This window comes from Ixodes scapularis, unplaced genomic scaffold (genome assembly GCF_016920785.2).
Source record: "Ixodes scapularis isolate PalLabHiFi unplaced genomic scaffold, ASM1692078v2 ptg000800l_1__unscaffolded, whole genome shotgun sequence".
In the NCBI taxonomy this organism is placed as follows: domain Eukaryota; kingdom Metazoa; phylum Arthropoda; class Arachnida; order Ixodida; family Ixodidae; genus Ixodes; species Ixodes scapularis.
Window position 1 is genome coordinate 1,666,250 of NW_024610039.1, and position 12,651 is coordinate 1,678,900.

Here is a 12,651-nt window from a genome sequence, read left to right on the forward strand (position 1 = left end):
TTTCGTCAGCGTCAGAGTGCACAATTAACCTCTTTACGGAATGGCCGAGAACTTTGACTTCGTTGGCTGCGAAATGGCAATGTCTTTATGTTAAATTTCACACCAGCGTCGCGAAGGCATAAAAGAACTTCAAAGAAACAAAAGAGAATGTCCTGAAAATTCGCTGAGATGACGATAAGGTCGTCAAAGTAGCACAGACACGTTTTTTTTTTTTATTTTAGACCGCGGAGAACCTAACCATTCATGCGCTGAATTGTCAAGAACAATCCCGTGTAGCAGACTTCCTCGGACTAGGCTTGCGCTAGAGTGGCGCGAGCAAGAGCCATATTGGCACAAGCCTGGCAGAAGCTTGCGCCAAACTGTCCCAAGTATGAGCCGGGGAAATTATGCTGCTATACTCCGCGACAACTTTTCTTGGCAATGCAGTGGAAGGTAGAGGCCCGCGTCCCCTCTCCCATTTCGAGTGTGCGCGGGCTGTCCTCCTCTCCCCGGAAATGGGGGAGGAGGAGAGCCTGTATAGACTCAAAATGGGAGAGGGGATGCGGGCCTGTACCTTCCACTGCATTGCCAAGAAAAGTTGTCGCGGAGTATAGGGATGCAAACGCTTCTTCCGAATTACCTTTAAAGAGGTGCGTACTCGTTTTTCATCGGGCATGTGGTCGCTCACTTTACGGCATGGGTGAGGGCGTCTTCTACTGTATGACAAGTAGGTTTCACCGGACCGCTGAGTACGGGTAAGTAGACGGCGATCGAAAAGAGCCTCCACGATTTTCCGGTCTTCCAAAAATTTCTCTGGCAGGAGCTGTAAACTTTTCCCCAGGATTGTCATTCCTGATCGTGGTTTAGCAACCACGTTTTCGCGACGTCCGCGAATTAAAAAAAAATGATGGCTCATTTTTACTAATCGTCCAACCGGTTATAGTTGGGATCCGATTGTAAATGTCGAGACATTCGTCGAATATTACTTTGCTAAGACCGGTGAACAATTGTGGATCCTGTTGGCGGAATGAAGGATGCCGGATGAGCCCAAGAAGTGGAATCGAAAATCCACTCTGGACTTAGTCAGCTTGCTGATTAGTCACAGCTGACTGCCTCCCCAAATCTCATGCGGGGCATTGTTGGCTTTCGTTGCGGGGATACTTGAGCCATTGGATTGGTGCGTCTTTTATCAGGTGCAGACCGAGGTTGACGGGATTTTACAGCACCTCCGCCACCCTCTGAGGGTACTTATTAAAGAAGCAAGAGAGGACACTGCAAAGTCCAGCTAGGCCCTTTTTTCTCGAAGCCGGTTAACTTTAACACCGGTAAAAAGTTGACCGCATTTCCCTACTAGGTATACATACAAGTACTTAGCCAAATTTGACGAGAGCTGAATGCGCGATAGCTGTCTGTTCCATTATGGGGGGGTAGCTCGTATCATTTAAGTGAATTCTTTGAAAACTTTCCGAACAAGGTAAAACCAAGTACGTGAGCTGTCGGGTTGTCGGGGCGCAGCGCAGCATTCCATTAAGCTTAAGAGAATGAATTCCGTGCTTGTGCTACAAATATTAAGCAATCTAGAACCCAATGAACCCGTCTTAGGCAAATTATCGAATGGTCTAAAGTCAAGAGAAGCCTCGTTGAAATTTCCTTTGCATTGTGAAAGAGGACGACGAACTTCACATGGCTTAAACAATGAGGAAAAAGGGAACTATGAAAGGCGGGCGGCACACCGATATCCATCGTTGGCCAGCATGTAAAAACACTATACATAAAACCTTCTTTATCAAATTAAAAATAGCGTGCACCTGCTTGAGTGAAAATTCGTACGCGGTCTGCTTCTGCGTGCCATCAATGTCCTGCCAATCGAGTCAAGACAACTCACTAGGATTCCAAAGATGTTGCCATGTCGAAAATTAACGCGTCCCTTTAGGCTTAGGAATGTCAAAACTCGAAAGACGACCTAAAGAATAGGGCGAGCTAATTGCCTATGCTTTGCGATTTAAGTGAGGTAAGGGAAGGTGAGAGCGTCCTGTAACATTCATTGCTAGAAAACGTACCCGATACCGCAGCGGGTACAAAATATTAGTTCCAAAGCGAGCGACTCTCGCTTGGAGGGGCACCGAGATCTTTCCCCACCGTCCCTATAGACAACTGCAAGCATGGCGCCACAAGTGGTGCCCCATGCGTGCAAGCGCGTGCAACGCGCGGGTGAACGTAGCTTTGGCAAGCTCGTAATCGCACGGGCGTGCTTGTTCGAGCAGAGACATGGCGGCGGCCAGTCGCCCAGCTTGCAATCGTCTATAGACTGCAAGCTGGGCGACTGGCCGCCGCCATGTCTCTGCTCGAACAAGCACGCCCGTGCGATTACGAGCTCGCCAAAGCTACGTTCACCCGCGCGTTGCGCGCGCTCGCACGCATGGGGCACCACTTGTGGCGCCATGCTTGCAAATGTCTATACTTTGCTGGTAATGTGACCTGAAATTCCCCTTGTAGGAAAATGTGATTACTCTTCTGGTACGGTTAAGGAGCGGTGCAACGATATTCAATTGGAATGTTTTCTACTTTACACGAGCTTAATGGCACACGTGGGACTCAAGGATACTCGCACGCAACGCAACTGGCCAAGAAATGTCCTTGTTGCGGTGTAATTTCAAGGAGAAAAGCGATCATTTTCATTCAATCTCTCCTTTGAAAAATGTGATGACCTAACGTGGGGATCGCAGCCCACCCCAATCACGATATTTGAATGTGGTTCATATATATTGGACCAGAAATTTGCGTAGGCGCTCGATTTTGGATCGTGATAATTACTAGCTCAAGAAGCATTCGGGTAGTGGCCCGTGTCCAGTCGCTGCGACGACGACAATAGCCGAGCCATAACAGTGTCTGAAACTCAGCGCGTGTCCTGAGTCTTGCCAACTCTAGCGCATGGCTATGATCAACATTGGCGGCATATAATCGGCTCCAGATCACGTGGCCGCTTGTTCTGGCTGCGAGTTGAGGGGTTGAACCTGCTCGTTTTTCTTTAATTTTCTTCGGGGACTCCTTTTGCGTGGGGTGAAAAATTAACGCGTGTTTCATAGGTTATTAACGACAGGGATTCGTTCTTAACGGCATTTGCTCAAAGCACACAAATTGTTGCATCGCCCCTTTAAAGTTAACCAGCTTCGAGCAAACGAGCCCAGATAGCACCGATCTCACGCTCCACTCGTTAGGTGGCGCTCCCGTGCCTACCACTGTCTTTTTTGGTTCGCATTCATTGGTAATGGGAAATCGCGCACTTCTGACATTACGCATATATATTTTATATTTATTTTTTGTGATATGTTTTGGTTTAAACGTGCCCGCGCGACGCACGTTCCGTAAACCAGTCGAGCTCCAGCACGAAGAATGAATGATAAAACACGTTCAAATCGTTATCGTTCCAACGCGAGAACGCACGGGAGGCAACAGGGCACGGAAGCGAAGGGCCGTCGGGTTACGGGCGCGAGCTTTTCGTGGCTTTCCCCTGGCCTGATCTTCAACCCTAGCTAAGCCGTCAACCCCACTGAAGGCTGGTGCGCGTTTTCCTGGGGTGCACACGTTCCCCCGGAACACCGATGACGCTCCACCTGAAGTCTGCAACGGCCTCATCGTCAACGCACCTCGTCAGCAACCCTCCGCTAGAGCACTCTGCCCACTCCAAGACTGCACATTGATAAGTTTGTTTGTGAAATATCAGGTCATTTATTCGTGATTCCTTACGGAAGTTTGAGTCGCTACTGCGAGCCTTCTTTTCAGAGTGCTCATATTTTCATCATCCTTTTTAAGTGCCTGTTGTTTGTTGTTTGCTTTTGTCCATTAACATTCTTTTGAGTATTTGTTTGGTTTCTTCTGCCATCATTACACCGGTCAATTCTTTGTATAGAATACGAGCACCAACACGACGAAAATTCCGGTCATTAGTCTTGTAGCACCGAGGAAAAATTTATCAAGTTATTTAAACATGATTAAAACAATAAAACAACAGCTCGATAAAATTAACGAAAGATACAGCCCGATTCCAACCGCCACGTATTGAAAATACTTTCGTCCGAACACGTAAACTAATACGTGTTCCGGCACACGTATATGGAGCAATATTTTACGTTTTGGTTTGGAGGGTCCTCCGGAAATCATTACCGTATTCAGAATACGGGCGAAGGAGCGAGAGGGATACGTAGCGCCGGCGAAGGCTGGCGGGGGTACTTCGCGGCCACGGGTGTAATGCGGCCGCTACAAGTCCCTCCGCTGTGAAAAAAAAATAAAAATTCGCGCCTCAATTACTCCGCGACGTGACTACATCGGGAACGTCTAAAGGTTCCAGGAGCGTGCTCGCTGCCAGATGAGCGGAACGAAATCGTCGCGAGATGAAAATAAGTATCTTTTCTGCTTCGCTCAAATCTGAGAAGGGCGATGAAAACGTTTCGACGTCCTGTCGTAGCAACTAAAAGGGTCGCGGCAGGGCACGATCGTAACTTTGTCCCACGAAGCCTCAAAGTGCGACAACGGTAGGACGAGGCAATTACTGCTCACTTAAATGACCACGCGACTGATCGCAAACTCTGAGACTTGGCATGAACACCGTGTTTCACGGACGACTAAATACTTCTTCGAAGACGACGTTTCAGTGAGCATCATTCATTTATTAACGCCAGCAGAGGAGTAGGCGGAGTTCGGTGTGGCAACGCGGTGACGACGTCAATCGAGAATAGCGAGCGCAGAATTTTCACACCGCCCCACAGAAACCATCGCGAGCGAAGCTCACACAAAAGCGAGTTTTGCGACGCAACTTGACTATCAAAAAAGCGCCGCCGACAAAGGTTCCTCGGGTCTCCGCCGGCTCTTTGTGTACACGCTCGGCTCGACCAAACACGGAAACATTGAGCATTCATCGGCGAACCAGGTGGACTCTCACTTCATCATGACGAAACTACGGCGCAAAAAATACGGATACCGACGTAAGTACCCGGAGAAACCACCACGAGCGAACCTCATAGCGCCATGAGCCTGCGACACAACTTGACGAACATAGAAGAGGCGCCGACAAACACTCCTCTGGTATCGACGGGCACCTCGTCTACAGGCTCGGCTAGACCAAGCGCTGGGACGCTCAACGGTCGCCTGCAGAACAGGCGAATTCTCACGCCATAACACTAAAACTACCGGGCACACAAAAAAAGAAAGAAAACGAACACCGACATAAGCTGGCGACGAAAGAAATGTGACCCGCCGCAGAAAACGTCACTGCGTGAAGCCGGCAGCACCTTACCCGGTCGACCCCGAGCTCGGCGACACCAGTGTTCCCGGAGTCGGAGACGGCGTTATTTCGTCAAGCACGCAACGAGCACGTGATCTTCGACGGGAAGGAAGCGCAATCCGTGATTAAGTACTCACTCAGTACGGGGTTTTTTGTCCCAATAAGGGCACCGACGTCACAGTACGGACAGCCACGTCATACCACGAGCAGCTGTTAAAGTTGAAATTTTTGAACTCCACTTGAAAAAGAGCGGTGAGGTCAAAACCGGAAGCGGGAATCTACAGGTGTTCCGGTATACGAATCCGGAATACATATCGGTTTGGAGAACGGTTAGGAGTGCACAGACGGAGCGCTGACTAAATTCATTATTTTAGAAGTAACGCTCATCGGCGTGATCGCACCAAACAAAAAAAAAAAACAAAAAACAACAAGATAAAAAAAAAAAAAACATAAATTTGCTTTACCGTTACATGTTACTTCTGAATTCACAGGGGGATCCGCGCCGGTGACCAGCGGATTTTAGGGCCGGGTGGCGAAATCCGCTTGTCGCTGGCGGAAAATCTGAACCGGTCCGGAACCGAATTTCTAAGGCGAAAGCCTTACTTGTCCCATTACGCGAAAACGGGGTGGCGTTGTCCCCGCAAGGTGGTCAGAAAAATGCGTCATCCAGCACGCGCCTCAGGAATAAAACACAAAGAAAAGCGCAGCAACGCAGACGCTATTTTGTCACGGTACCCGTCTTGAGGCAGGCGAAGTTCGCCGCGCCTACGTAGTGGGAAAGTGTGATGTCACCACCGGATCGCCGTGTGCTATAACAAGACGTGGCGCGCTTCTTGTAGGAATGCGCTGCGTGTACGAATGATCTCGCCTTCCTACACGTAAGCAGTCTTAAGTGTTTCTGCCTATTTGTTTTCTCTCCAAGCGATGAGTATCACCTGACCCGAACGAATCAACGTTTGCCGGAAGTTGTCTTGCGCGGTGCGTCCTTCCGGTCCTTCGCATTGCTCAATGTTGAATAAACATTCACCTACCAGTACGAGGAAGGAGACAGCAAATACCTTGGAGGCTTATACAGGAAACTCCAGAGTAGAATAGGAGACGGAAGCAGAAAGCGATTCTGGCGCCAGGGAGCGAACAACAAATTAATTTCACCGGAAAGCAGCCAGTAGACAGTTTTAGTGGATCGTACGCTAAAGCCTTGCGTACGCAATAAAATTGCGGGTCGTGAGTGCGCTTGCGCAGAACGCAATAGAAGGACTAGCGTATTGCGTACGCACGCAACGCTAAGGATTTTGCGAGGCGGGCTAGCGGGCTTTGCGGGACGCTCTCGAGAGATCTCGTACCCAACGTGACCGCCAGTTTCAAGATGGCGGTTACCTCGACTGGCGCAGCAAGGGCGACGTGGTGTTTTCGAAGTTCTGTGTTACGTGAAATTGCGTGGTGTTCAGCTCGGCAATTCTTTCTGGGACCTACCGCGGTCAAATCAGATCTTCGTGCAGTTGAAGGAGTGCACAGTGAAAATGTTCGCCGCTCGGAATATGTGTCAACGCTGCGATCTGCTCAACGCTAAGCCTATTCGCACAGTTCATCGCCAACGGACGAGCGACTCTAAAAGAAATCGCCGAAGATCTCGCTATGCACTGGACATCAGGGTCACGAATTTCATTCCGCGATAGCATTGATAAAAGGTGCCGTTTCAGCGGGACGATTGACGGAGGCTCCGTGTTCGAATTTGGCTACGCACTCTTAAGCCTGGTTCAGACGTTTGCGTTTGACTGCTTTTGACTGCGTTGCGGCAGCGAGAAACCAGGACATCCCTGCTACTTATATCGTGTGCTAAGATGATTCTTTGAATTGGATTGCACGCTTCATACGAAGCACAGATGTGCCGGTGACTCGCTTTCGGTTCTCAATGCAACGCAGTCAAACGCACTCAAACGCAAGTGTCTGAACCGGCCTTTACTCGTAGCCTCTGTACCCCGCAGAAAAGCGCGCTTGACGAGGCAGCTGTGGCTTGGTATAATTTGAAATAAAATGATTGGACACGTTTTCATTTTCAATATTTCTTTCCAGGAGCATGGTTGCGCTATAAGAACGCGGAATTCTGCAGCTCTAGCAAATCTAACCAAGATCATGCGCGGTGTTCACTCGAAAACGTAACGCACAACTAAATTCGGTCCGAGCAGGTCATTTTTAGCGTACGCTATACTATTGCGTATTGCGTACGCAAAAGCCAGCAACGCTATACTAAAACTGTCTAGTGTGTCTGAGTCATTGAAAAATTAAAAATCTATATATTTTTTTTCGTTGAGCATATAGAGAGCATACCCTCGTGTTATTGGACGTCGTGGTCTTTCAATACCAAAATGCAGTGTACTGTATACAGGGTTTGCATAGCGATTTTTTACAATCCAAATAATTATTTACCTTTTAGGGGTGAAGCTCCTTAAGGTGTATCCACACGACGGACCGGGCCGCGGACCGATAGATCACGTGATGCGCGGCCCGCGGGCCGCCCGGCTGCAATGAGCATCCACACGGCGGACCAAAAGAGCAGACGACAGAGTGAACGGGCCGGTCTAACCCTCGACCTCACAGCTCCGCCAAACGCGTGCAACGAGCTGCTTTGAGGCTATTTGTAAGGAGCCAAGATGGAGGTTGAACGAAAGAGACTTTTGGCCGCGGTGGCTTTGGAGTTGACTATTGAAGACGAGGAGGACTTAAGTGAACCGGAAAGGGCATGCATCTATTGTCCCACAGAGCGGGAAATCGCTCCACGAGCGCAATGAAGTAAAAAGTTGCATCGTTGCACCATGCCGCCATCGTCGCACAACAAAAGGTTTGTCGTCTTCGTCTTCAACAGTTGGCGCCAAAAGAACACGACTTTGGATTTGGATTCCAATCCAAACAAAAGTCAGCTTGTTGCCAGACTTAGCACTTCAATTATACTAAAAACGCCGCGGTCCGCCGCCAAGGTCCGGGCGAGAAAACTGGCTTGGCATTTCTCACAAGCGCGGGCCGCGGACCGCCGGCGGACCTCGAAAAGCGGTGACGTAAGATCACGTGATGCGCGGCCCGCGGACCAAAACAGCAATTTGGTCCGTCGTGTGGATACACCTTTAAGGCTCATTCACACTGGAAGCGGATCCGCGTTCGCAAAGCGGTTGCGAACGCGGTTGTATAAGGATTCAGTACAATTGCACGCGCATTTGATGACATCAAATGCGCGTGCAATTGCACTGGATCTTTATACAACCGCTTTCGCAACCGCTTCGCGAACGCGGATCTGCTTCCAGTGTGAATGGGGGGTTAGGGGCTAGCCATGTCCGTACGTCCGTCCGTCCGCCGTCGGGTGCACGTGCTCCTGCTCGTGAGCTCACGCGCTCACGTGCTCACGAGCACGCGAGAGCGTGCTCCCGTGCTCGTGTAGGGCAAAAAAAAAAAAAAACCCGTCTCCATGTGGTGAATGATGTTATTGGGGCGAAGCTCTGGTGGTGCTTGTCTGCGTAGGCGGTGAGCCGCAGCATGCCGAGCCTTTCGTTTGTTTTCATTCATGTGAGAAAGAGAATGTGTGGTATGGAACGTGGCTATATACGCATTTGAGCATTTGACCGCTGCGTGACATGGATGAAAACGAACAAAGGCTCGGCATGCTGCGGCTGAGCGTCAACGCAGACAAGCACCACCAGAGCTTCGCCCCGATAACATCATTCACCACGTGGAAATGCGTTTTTTTTTTGTTTCTTTTTTTTAGCTTGTCGATTTCTTTGTCTTATATCTTCCGAGACTTGTCTTATGATATGACATCTGCTTCAAGTGATCATAATTAACAATATGCATCAATATTTCATGGAATCGACTTGAAATGTCTCTAACCGACTAAAAGTGATTGTTATTATAATTCAGCGATTTGTTTGTTTGCTTACACATGTGAACGGCTTCAAGTAGCTTGTGCTAAACAATAGCATCTTTTTTTCGTTCTTTTTTCTTTATTATACTGCTAATCTCTTTCGAGGTCGTAGCAGGAGTGGAAAACAATGGAATACAAATAATTAATGGTGCACTCATTGACAAAGAGCCTTGCAACAATCAGAATAGGTGGCTGCAAAACCGACGTTGGGTGGCAGGTTATTCCAGTCAATTACCGTTTAAGGAAGAAGAATTATTTAAATAGATCATTTTTATTTATATGATTTCAGCGTCTTGTGATGTGAATTTCTGGTTAGCCTGGGGCAAAAAAAAAGAAATAATATTTTGATTTTTGTTTTTTTTCACCTCATTTTAGAAACTAAAGAAATAAATTTCAGCCGATTTCATTTCCTTCTTTCCTGTAATGCTTCGAGTCCTGCTCTAGAACGCGGGTCTGTCAGCAATACATAGGAAAAATACATGTCATAAAGAAGACACACTAAAAGCCTCTTAACTCCTTCTAAATCAGCCATATTACAAGTCGTGTGCGGGTCCCAGACAGTGCTAGCGTTATCTAGAATGAGTCTATTAAACACTTGATATAACAAAGCTTTGCATCATATGATCCATATTTAAAATGTCTGCGCAAAAATCCAGGTTTATTTATTGCTCCTGGCCAATATGCATATTCCAGTTCAAGTAAGACTTTATGGTGACACCGAGGTACAGTGCTCGTCAAACTTATACGGAACACTTCTGGAATATTAAATGCAGAAAAGAGATAAAATATCATATAACTGTGGATATTTTTGTGAGCTGAAGGTGTGTCACGGACATAGTGGGACACAAAGAGAAATATCTTAGGGCTAGCGCCAGCTATGCACGCAAGGGCTGGGCGTCGATTAAAAATTTTAACCCGATTAATCGCTACCCTTTAATCGATTAATTAATCGATTAATCGGTTGACTTTAGTAAAAGCAACAGTAGACATTTTGTCCTTACAATTTGTTTTATTGTATGATAAACGGCGCATATATACAAACTTAATTGAGAATAAACGTTGATGTAACGCACTCACAGATCACAACCCCAGCTGCGGAGGCAAAGAAGTTTGTTGACATTTTCCGGCAGGAGCGAGTTTCTTTGTTTGTTGACGATCATCCCTGCTGCGCTGAACAGACGCTCGCAGGGTGTTGAGGTGACTGGGACACACATCACACTCTTCACAATTGGCACAATTTGAGGAAACAGGGAGCCCTGAGCTCGCCACCACTGTAGTGGGTCCAGTTCATCGTTCGTCACCTCGGCCATCGATCGATAAAGCGACACTTGGCAGGAGGTGGTGGGTTCTTCATTTTCCTACGAGAAAACGTATTTTCTTTTTTTCTTGGGCGTTAGATCAGTAGAATTGTCCGAAGACGCATGTGTTAGCTGGGAAAGCCTTTCCCACACAAGTTCGCGGCGATCTTTTTCGATGCATGCGAGGCTCTTGAAACGAGGATCGAGACACGTTGCCAGTTCATAGTCGTTGTATTGCGGCCACGCGCGAAGAACCTCATCGATAGAGTCCACCAGCATGGCCTTGAAGCGGCAGATGAAGGCAGGGTCACAGTCATTCGTCTTCATTTTATTCTTTAGCAGTTTTAAGGCTGGAATAAGTACAGACCGAGTAACGTACTTGTCCCCTCCAAGGAGCTCAGTAATGTCGAGCAGGAGCTTCAAAACTTCCCGAAGCTGCTCCAACATGTCCCAATCGACGTCTGTGAGGTGGGGAATCGACGATTTAATGGTACTGCTGTCCTCCATGGAGCGGCGCAAAGGCTCCTTCAGTTCAAGCAGGCTGGTTATCATTAAGTACGTGCTGTTCCACCGTGTTGCGATGTCCTGCTGAAGCTTCTTCTTAGGTGCTCCGAGTTCAGCGGCATGTTTTGAAAGGACGGCCTGGTTGTTCGAACTGTGCTTAAAGTGACCCACAGTACGACGACTGGCGGCTAGCAGTCGCTCCTCACCCGTCACGCTGAGCGCCTTGTGGACGCACAGCTGAAGCGTGTGAGCTGCGCACTTCAGACTCTGAAAGTTTGCTCTCTCCACCCCAAGACAGATGTTGCGGGCGTTATCGGTACAGACAGCTTTTACCTTTTCAACGATTCCCCAATCTGTAGCAGTCTCCAATACCTCACTGGCACATTGTTCCGCTGTATGGCGCTCAGGTACGTTTCTCACCTGCAATGTTGCCGATCGAAGCATCCAGTCGTCGTCGATCCAATGCGCCGTTATCCCGAGGTAGGCGTCATTGGCGATGGAGGTCCAGAAGTCCGCTGTTAAGCTGATGAAGCTGGCTGCCGAAAGTTCTGCTTGAAGACGCTCCCGTCTCGAGGTATACAGGGCATCCACCTTGGCACTCACTGCACGACGGGACGGCGGCTGGTAAGACGGAGAACCCAAGGCAATCTGAAGAACTTTCGCTAGTCCGTGATCTTCCAGAATGTTGAGAGGCCGGCTAGAAGAAACAAGCCAAGATGTAAGGGCTTGTGCAATAGTTTCTTCTTTCTTCAAAGAAACCGGCCTCAAAGACAAAACGTCGATAGTCGTCTGCTTTTTTGCAGATGATTCTTGTTGCAGCGAGATGCTTGGGTGCTTAGCTCTGAGATGGTATTGAAGCGAGCTTACACTTCCGCTATATGCGAAAGCTTTTTTGCAGATGAGGCAATGAACTTTCTTTAAGTCAAAAACTTCGCCCGCGGAGTTTACTTTAAACCCGAATTTCCCTGAAAGGTTGCCCTTCATACTCCTGTATTCGTCCATGCCTGCGCAGGGTGTTGTGATGAGATACTTCTCAAACAAGTGACTGCGCCGCGACATGAAGGGAAGAGGAAAGACAGGGGCAAGGGAGACGGGGATAATTGGGGAGCGTCGATCCGTCGAGGACGTCCCTGAAGGTGTTATAGGAGTAGTACATGAAGGACAAGAACAGGATGAAACATCTTCGTCGTTCATGTAACTTTACCCGCACGCTCTAATTCCATGACGTCCTTGAAGCTTTCAACAAACAAAAAATCCCCGGCGAAGGAAAGGCCTTTTTTTACGGGGAAAAGGGAAACGAGCCCATTCGGCTGCGCGCGGCGCCAACTCGTCAAAGACGACAAGAGAACGGGGGAACATCTGGAAGCACTTTGCCACGGGCAGTGCAGGTCCGCCAAGGTCGTTGCGTCAAGAGGCAAAAGCGACGCCGAAAGAGAAATTCCAACCACACAAATAAAACACAGGGTCGAATACTGAAGCAAGCCACGACCACGGCCGGCTTTGCACCACGCTGAAAGCGGAGAGACGAGCGAGGTCACGTTGTAGCGACTGCAAGGACGGAGCATAACCCACAATGGGGATCAAGGCAGCCTTCGGAAGAGCTCTAGCTTTGTCGCTGCAAACCCGTAAGCCAACATGCTTGCGTGCCTTCAAAAAAAAAAAAAAGAAAAGCTGCTGCG